Raw genomic sequence first — 9667 nt, 5'->3', positions numbered from 1 at the left:
CCCTTTTCCGACGGAGAACCATGGCCTCGGACTTGGAGGTGCTGATTCTCATCCCAGCCGCTTCACAATCGGCCGCAAACCGTCCCAGTGCATGCTGAAGGTCCTGGCTCGAGGAGGCCAACACGACAACATTATCCGCAAAAAGCAGTGACGAAATCGCGTGGTCCAAAAAATTCTGTCCATAAAAATTATGAACAGAACCGGTGACAAAGGGCAGCCCTGCCAGAGTCCAACATGCACCGGGAACAAGTCTGACTTACTGCCGGCAATGCGGACCAAGCTCCTGCTCTGGTCGTACAGGGACCAAACAGCCCTAAGCAGGGGGCCGCCGACCCCATACTCCCAGAGCACCCTCCACAGGATGCCACGAGGAACACAGTCGAATGCCTTCTCCAAATCCACAAAACACATGTGGACTGATTGGGCAAACTCCCATGAACCCCCCAGCACCCTGGAAAGGGTATAGAGCTGGTCCAGTGTTCCACGACCGGAACGAAAACCACACTGTTCCCCCTGAATCCGAAGTTCCACTATCGGCCGAATTCTCCTCTCCAGTACCCTGGCATAGACTTTCCCGGGGAGGCTGAAAAGTGTGATCCCCCTATAGTTGGAACACACTCTCCGGTCCCCCTTCTTGAAAAGAGGGACCATGACCCCGGTCTGCCATCCCAGAGGCACTGTCCCCGACCGCCATGCGATGATGCAGAGGCGTGTCAGCCAAGAACAGCCCCACAACATCCAGAGACTTGAGGTACTCAGGCCGGATCTCATCCACCCCCGGTGCCACAGAGGAGCTTTTTAACCACCTCGATGACTTCAGCCCGGGTGATGGACGAGTCCACCTCTGAGTCCCCAGCCACTGCTTCCTCAACGGAAGAAATGTCGGTGGGATTGAGGAGATCCTGGCCATATCCCCTGGCCATATCCCCAGTTGAGGTCAACAGGTGCCCATCTCCACTGTAAACAGTGTTGGTAGGGCACTGCTTCCCCCTCCTGAGGCAAATCTCTTTGATAGTCTCTTTGATCCGATAGTCTTTCTCCATGGCCTCACCAAACTCCTCCCAGGCCCGATATTTTGCCTCCACGACTACCTGGACTGCAGTCCGCTTGGCCTGCCGGTACCGGTCAGCTGCCTCCGGAGTCCCACAAGCCATCCAGGCCCGATAGGACTCCTTCTTCAGCTTGACGGTATCCCTTACTTCCGGTGTCCAGGTTCGGGGATTGCCGCCTCGACAGGCACCGGAGACCTTACGGCCACAGCTCTGAGCGGCCGCAGCGACAATGGAGGTGGAGAACATGGTCCACTCTGACTCAATATATCCAGACTCCCTCGGGATCCGGTCGAAACTCTGCCGGAGGTGGGAGTTGAAGATCTCTCTGACAGGGGGCTCGGCCAAACGTTCCCAACAGACCCTCACAGTACGTTTGGGTCTGCCGGGTCTGTCCAGCTTCCTCCCCTGCCATCGGATCCAACTCACCACCAGGTGGTGATCAGTTGACAGCTCCGCCCCTCTCTTCACCCGAGTGTCCAAGACATATGGCCGAAGGTCTGATGACACGACCACAAAGTCGATCATCGACCTCCGGCCTAGGGTGTCCTGGTGCCACGTGCACTGATGGACACCCTTATGCTTGAACATGGTGTTCGTTATGGACAAACCGTGGCTAGCACAGAAATCCAATAACAGAACACCGCTCCGGTTCGGATCAGGGGGGCCGTTCCTCCCAATCACGCCCCTCCAGGTGTCACTGTCACTGTCTGGAGCACTTTCCAGCACCCCTCCCAGAGACTCCAAGAGGGCCGGGTACTCCGCACTGCCATTTGGGCCGTAGGCACAAACGACAGTGAGAGAACTATCCCCGACTCGAAGGCGCAGGGAAGCGACCCTCTTGTTCACCGGGGTGAACTCCAACACATGGCGGCTGAGCTGGGGTGCTATAAGCAAACCCACTCCAGCCCTCCGCCTCTCACCATGGGCAACTCCAGAGTGGTAGAGAGTCCAGCCTCTCTCAAGAAGGGTGGTTCCAGAGCCCAAGCTGTGCGTGGAGGTGAACCCGACTATTTCTAGTCGGTACCTCTTGACCTCCCGCACAAGCTCAGGCTCCTTCCCCGCCAACGAGGTGACATTCCACGTCCCTAAAGCCAGATTCCGTGTCCAGAGATCGGGTCGTCGGGGGCCTCGCTGCCCGATTCACTATGCACCGGCCCCTTACGCTCCCTCCTGCAGGTGGTGAGCCCACAGGAGGTTGGCCCCACGTCACTCCTTCGGGCTGAGCCCGGCTGGACCCCATGGGGAGAGGCCCGGCCACCAGGCGCTCGCATACGAGCCCCAACCCCGGGCCTGGCTCCAGGGTGGGGCCCTGGCTGCGCCATGCCGGGCGACGTCACGGTCCTTGTTGTGGTTGTGAACATAAGGGTTTGTGAACTGTTCTTGGTCTGGCCCGTCACCAAGGACCTGTTTGCCTTGGGAGACCCTAACAGGAGCATATAGCCCCAGACAACATAGCTCCCAGGATCATTCGGGTACTCAAACCTCTCCACCACGATAAGGTGACAGTTCAAGGAGAGGATCTAACGAACTAACGATCACTAATCAGTGATCGAATGCAGCTGCGACTCGTCAGCGTGGGTGTATATATGGCCTCTGTGTTTGTTTGTTCATTGTCGGATTGTTCTGTGTGGTGCTCACGCTCTGTCCATTGCAGTTTCTGCCCTCCGTCTCCTGAGTTCCTGTTGTTCCTGGACTGGAGTTTGCCTGTTGTGGAGTTCCGGGTTTCTGTCTGGATCCAGAGGATTATTGCACCGTGGATCTCTCGTTTGGACTGCTGTCTGGAGATCGGCCCATTGTAGTCCCTGTGCTGCCAAGGACCAGCTGCACCACGACCTCTTCTAGTCAAGTCAAGTCAACTTTATTTATATAGCGCTTTTAACAATGTAGATTGTTTCAAAGCAGCTTTACAGTGTTAAACAGGAAAATAATGCAGCATAATTTTATTCAGCTGTATAGCCATTCTGGAAAAATTTCAAGTATCATACAGTGACAGTGTGGGCTTTAGATCAATAATTTGATCAGTAATTTAGTTTAAATGGTTAATTTAGTTTATTATTTAGATGTATTTCGATGTTTAGTTGAAAAATTTAGTGTCCCCAACTGAGCACGCCAAGCCAGAGGCAACAGTGGCAAGGAAACCAAAACCCCATTAGGTGACCTAATGGAGAAAAATAAACCTTGGGAGAAACCAGGCTCAGTCGGGGTGCCAGTTCTCCTCTGGCCAATTAACAAACAGCGTATTATTATTATTATTCTGGCAGTTTTACAGCTCGGATGTCATAATAGATCAGAATATTCGAGGGACCTTCTGTTACTTTCATTGTTGAACGTTCTGAGTTATTCCTAACTGTCAAGGACTAACTGCACCAAGCTATCTTCTGCCATTTTCACTGTTGAACGTTCTGAGTTATTCCTTTAAATAAAGGATTGGTACTTGCATTTGAATCCTGAGTTTTCTATCCTGACATAACGATCCGACCAAGATGGATTCAGCAAGTGGTGAGTGGAGAAATTTACATTTACATTTTTACATTTATGCATTTGGCAGACGCTTTTATCCAAAGCGACTTACATTGCATTCAAGGTACACATTTTAGTCAGTTCTTGCTTTCCCTGGGAATCGAACCCATGACCTTGGCGTTGCTAGCGCCATGCTCTACTGTTTGAGCTACAGGAAAGCAGGAAAGAAATGTCATGACTAATTACAGTCTTCGTATGGATCAACAGGAGGAACAGATATTGGCTACAGGTTGTGCGGTGCAAGCCTTGGTGGCACAGATGTCGGAGGTTTCTGCCCAGCTCCAACATCTAAGAGTGGACATCAACGGAGCGCCCACTGTGCCTACCTCACCGTCTGTTCCCCCACCCGTGGCGGAGGCGAATCATCGCGCTGAGCCTCGTCTTCCACCTCCCGCCCAGTATGCTGGTGAGCCACATTTGTGTCGAGCTTTTGTGACTAATTGCTCACTGTTCTTTACTCTTCAGCCCACTTCGTTTCCTACGGAGCTGTCTAAGGTGGCGTTGATGATCACGCTTCTGTCTGGACGCGCTGCACTGTGGGGAACAGCGGTGTGGGAAAGCCAACTTCCATGCTGTGCCTCGTTCCAGACTTTCACAGAGGAATTAAAGAGAGTGTTCGATCGATCGGTTTCAGGTCGCGAAGCGGCGCAAAAGCTGACGGATTTGCAACAAGGGAATCGGTCGGTTACTGACTTTTCCATAGACTTCCGCACTCTCACGGCCGAGACGAACTGGAACGAGGAGGCACAGTGGGACAATTTCCTGCATGGGTTGGCTGACCATGTCCAGCGGGAGATTGTCGGGTTGGACTTGCCCACAAGTCTGGATGGACTGATTGAGCTGGCGATCAGAGTGGATAGTCGCCTGCAACGACATGATCAGCAGAGACGTCATGGTTCCTACTCGGATGTCGAGTTCGCCAGAGACACGGTCAGTCCCATTCAAGATCTTGAACCCATGCAGGTGGGCAGAACCTGGCTGACCAGGGAGGACAGGGATCGGCGTCGGAGCAACGGGCTGTGTTTATACTGTGGGGCAAGTGGACACTTTGCCTCTAACTGTCCGGTAAAAGCCAGAGCCCGTCAGTAGACTTGAGGTTATTGACGGGTGGTGCTTCATTCAAGAAATCCTCTTCTACTACTCTCCTTCCTGTCAGACTACAATGGGCCACGTTATCCCACGCTTGCCAGGCTTTAGTGGACTGAGGAGCGGAGGGAAGTTTTATCGATGCAGCTTTGGCTGCAAGACTTAACATTCCTGTGGTCGATTTTCCTCAACCCATCTCAGTACAGGCGCTAAATGGTCAAGTCATGCCTTCTATTACCCGGAGTACGGTTCCCATCAAGCTCGTCACTTCGGGTAACCACACAGAGGAGATCAGTCTGTTTTTAATTGACTCTCCTCTGGTCTCTGTGGTGTTGGGTCATCCCTGGTTGTCCTGTCACAATCCCCACATAGACTGGCAACAGAACACTGTTTGGGCTTGGAGCACTTTTTGTCATGCGTCTTGTTTGGTGTCTGCATGTTCTTCCTTGTTGTGTTCTGTGTTTCAGGAGGAGTCCATGGACCTGTCAAACGTGCCCAAGGAGTACCTGGACCTGAAGGAGGTGTTCAGTAACTCTCGAGCTGCTTCTCTTCCTCCGCATCGTCCCTATGACTGTGCTATAGATTTATTGCCAGGTTCATCTCCGCCTAAGGGAAGGTTATACTCGCTTTCTGTTCCGGAAAGGGAGGCCATGGAGAAATATATTTCTGATTCTTTGGCAGCCAAGATCATCCGCCCTTCCTCTTCTCCTGCGAGTGCGGGGTTCTTCTTCGTAGGTAAGAAGGATGGTTCTCTGCGGCCTTGCATCGACTATCGGGGGCTGAATAACATCACGGCAAAGAATACATATCCTTTGCCGCTGATGTCTTCAGCTTTCGAGCGGCTGCAGGGAGCTTCCTTTTTTACGAAGACCTCCGCAACGCTTATCATTTGGTCCGCATTAGGGAGGGGGATGAATGAAAGACTGCGTTTAATACCCCCCGGGGGCACTTTGAATACTTGGTAATGCCTTTTGGGTTGTCCAATGCCCCCGCGGTCTTCCAAGCACTCATCAATGACGTGCTGAGAGACATGGTCGATCAGTTCATATATGTTTACCTGGATGACATATTGATTTTTTCTTCGTCTCTCCAGGAACATATTCAGCAGGTCAGACGAGTGCTTCAGAGGCTGCTCGAGAATGGGCTTTTTGTCAAGGCGGAGAAATGCGTTTTTCATGCACAGTCAGTTCCTTTCTTGGGGTTTTATCGTATCGTCCGAGGGAGTTTGCATGGATCCCGATAAGATTCAGGCTGTGGTGAATTGGCCAACACCAGATTCCCGCAAGGCCCTGCAGAGGTTTCTGGGGTTTGCCAATTTTTACCGGCGTTTTATTCGCAATTACAGCCAGCTAGCCGCTCCTCTGACTGCCTGGACCTCCACCAGGGTGGCGTTCAGGTGGTCTATTGCAGCTGCGTCTGCATTCACTAACATAAAAAGCCGCTTTGTTTCGGCTCCGATTCTGGTGACCCCTGATTCCTCACGTCAGTTTGTGGTGGAGGTCGACGCATCAGAGGTTGGGGCTGGTGCGGTTCTATCCCAGCGTTCTTCCACGGACGGTAAGATGCACCCTTGCGCGTATTTTTCCCATCGCTTGTCATCCGCCGAACGTAATTACGATATTGGTAACAGAGAGTTGTTGGCAGTCAATCTGGCCTTGGAAGAATGGCGTCATTGGTTGGAGGGTTCGGGGGTTCCTTTTATCGTCTGGACCGATCACAAGAACCTAGAGTACATTAGATCCACTAAACGTCTGAACTCTAGGCAGGCTCGGTGTGCTCTTTTTTTCGGCCGTTTTGATTTTTCCATCTCGTACCGTCCGGGCTCTAAAAACATCAAGCCCGATGCCTTGTCTCGTATTTTTGATCGTTCCGAGCATCCGTTTTCTCCCGAATCCATCGTACCGGAGAAACTGGTAATTTCTGCGGTCGTCTGGGAGATCGAGTCGAAGGTCCGTAGTGCCTTACAAGGGGTAACGCCTCCGTCCGGGTGTCCACCGAGTCGTCTTTTTGTGCCTGAGAACTTGCGGCCAGACGTAATCCGGTGGGGTCATTGTTCCAAGATCGCTTGTCATCCTGGGGTAAATCGTACCAGTTATTTGGTAAAGCAACGGTTCTGGCGGCCATCTATGGCTCAAGACATTCGTAGTTTTGTTTTGGCCTGCTCAGTGTGCGCGGTTGGTTAGACTTCCAATCGACCCCCAGGATTTCTACAGCCGCTGTCTGTCCCTTTGAGACCCTAGTCCCATATTGCGCTAGATTTTATTACTGCCCTCCCACCCTCCCAGGGCAACACAGTGGTTTTAACCGTGGTGGACCGGTTCTCGAAGGCGGCTCATTTTATTCCCCTGCCCAAATTACCCTCTGCCAGGGAGACAGCGGCCACTGTCATTGATCATGTTTTTTTGGCCTCCCCAAGGATGTGGTTTCTGACAGAGGACCCCAATTCGTGTCCAAATTTTGGAGGGAGTTTTGTCGATTACTGGGGGTGAATGTTAGTCTTTCCTCTGGTTATCATCCTCAGAGCAACGGGCAGACTGAGAGGGCCAACCAAGATTTGGAACGAGTGTTGCGATGTTTGGTTTCTCAGAATCCTTCCTCCTGGAGCCAGCAGCTCTCTTGGGTTGAGTACGCACATAACTCGTTACCAGTATCGTCCACAGGCCTAACTCCGTTTGAAGGTAGTTTAGGGTACCAGCCACCTATTTTTCCGAGCCTGGAATCCGAAGTCGCGGTCCCCTCCGCCCACGCCTTTGTCCAGAGGTGCTGTCGCACTTGGAGGAAAGCTAGAACCGCTCTCGTGCCGGAGCGCACTAAAGCCCTGGCCATTCGCCACCGGTCAAAGGCTCCCGTATACGTCGTGGGTCAAAAAGTGTGGCTTTCAGCTCAAAACATTCCTCTCCGCACCGTTTGTAATAAGCTTGCTCCAAAATTTATTGGCCCGTTTGCTGTCACTAAGATCCTTAGTCCAGTGGCAGTTCGCCTCAAACTACCTCCTGCGTACAGGACAATTCATCTGGTATTCCATGTTTCCAAAATTAAGCCTGTTTTTCGTTCTCCCATTAATCCGCCGGCCCGCGGTTCCTCCCCCGCCGCGTCTCGTAGATGGGGAACCTGTCTATTGGGTTAAATGTATTCTGGACTCGAGACGGAGGGGACGCGGATTCCAGTACTTGGTGGACTGGGAGGGTTACGGTCCGGAGGAGAGAAGTTGGGTGCCTTCGAGAGACATATTGGATCACTCCCTTATCGATGATTACAATCGACAGGTAACGAGTCATGGGAGCGCCAGGAGGCTGTCACGTTTGCAGGTCTGTGGAATTTCTGTTCTGATGTGTTGTGTGTGTGTGTGTGTGTGTGTGTGTGTGTGTGTGTGTGTGTGTGTGTGTGTGTGTGTGTGTGTGTGGTGTCGGTGGCAGTCACGTGTGTTGCTGGGCAACTAACGATCACTAATCAGTGATCGAATGCAGCTGCGACTCGTCAGCGTGAGTGTATATATGGTCTCTGTGTTTGTTCGTTCATTGTCGGATCGTTCTGTGTGGTGCTCACGCTCTGTCCATTGCAGTTTCTGCCCTCCGTCTCCTGAGTTCCTGGACTGGAGTTTGCCTGTTGTGGATTTCCGGGTTTCTGTCTGGATCCAGAGGATTATTGCACCGTGGATCTCTCGTTTGGACTGCTGTCTGGAGATCGGCCCATTGTAGTCCCTGTGTTGCCAAGGACCAGCTGCACCACGACCTCTTCTGTTACTTTCATTGTTGAACATTCTGAGTTATTCCTTACTGTCAAGGACTAACTGCACCACGCTATCTTCTGCCATTTTCACTGTTGAACGTTCTGAGTTATTCCTTTTAAATAAAGGATTGGTACTTGCATTTGAATCCTGAGTTTTCTATCCTGACAACAAAGAGTTGAAGTTCATTTGTATCCTTCATTATTGCTGAATACAAACCAGAATTATGGCCACGTCTGTTTTATGATATTTGGGCATATTTGCCCTAACAGCTCAACTGTACCATATATTTGCCAAAAGTGACCCAAATTATTATTAATTATGTAGGTCATATTTGCCATATCAAATGTGGCTCACTTTAGACACCCACCTACATTTTGGTGTAATGTACTCGGCCATATTTGCTATGCCATGTGTTGGCCACATGAGGTTCACATTCAGAGTCGCCAGTAATTACTGTCCCACATCTTTGCCAAAACTGACCCAGAGTCGCCAGTGATTACTGTCCCACATCTTTGCCAAAACTGACCCAGAGTCGCCAGTGATTACTGTCCCACATCTTTGCCAAAACTGACCCAGAGTCGCCAGTGATTACTGTCCCACATCTTTGCCAAAACTGACCCAGAGTCGCCAGAGATTACTGTCCCACATCTTTGCCAAAACTGACCCAGAGTCGCCAGAGATTACTGTCCCACATCTTTGCCAAAACTGACCCAGAGTCGCCAGTGATTACTGTCCCACATCTTTGCCAAAACTGACCCAGAGTCGCCAGAGATTACTGTCCCACATCTTTGCCAAAACTGACCCAGAGTCGCCAGAGATTACTGTCCCACATCTTTGCCAAAACTGACCCAGAGTCGCCAGTGATTACTGTCCCACATCTTTGCCAAAACTGACCCAGAGTCGCCAGAGATTACTGTCCCACATCTTTGCCAAAACTGACCCAGAGTCGCCAGAGATTACTGTCCCACATCTTTGCCAAAACTGACCCAGAGTCGCCAGAGATTACTGTCCCACATCTTTGCCAAAACTGACCCAGAGTCGCCAGTGATTACTGTCCCACATCTTTGCCAAAACTGACCCAGAGTCACCAGTGATTACTGTCCCACATCTTTGCCAAAACTGACCCAGAGTCGCCAGAGATTACTGTCCCACATCTTTGCCAAAACTGACCCAGAGTCGCCAGTGATTACTGTCCCACATCTTTGCCAAAACTGACCCAGAGTCGCCAGTGATTAGGAATGTAGCCAATCACAGACATAGTTGTTGATCTCTTGAATGC

This window comes from Gobio gobio, assembly GCF_949357685.1.
Source record: "Gobio gobio genome assembly, chromosome: 14".
NCBI classification, from domain to species: domain Eukaryota; kingdom Metazoa; phylum Chordata; class Actinopteri; order Cypriniformes; family Gobionidae; genus Gobio; species Gobio gobio.
The sequence above is the reverse complement of the archived record's forward strand: the minus strand, read 5'-3'. Positions refer to the sequence as shown.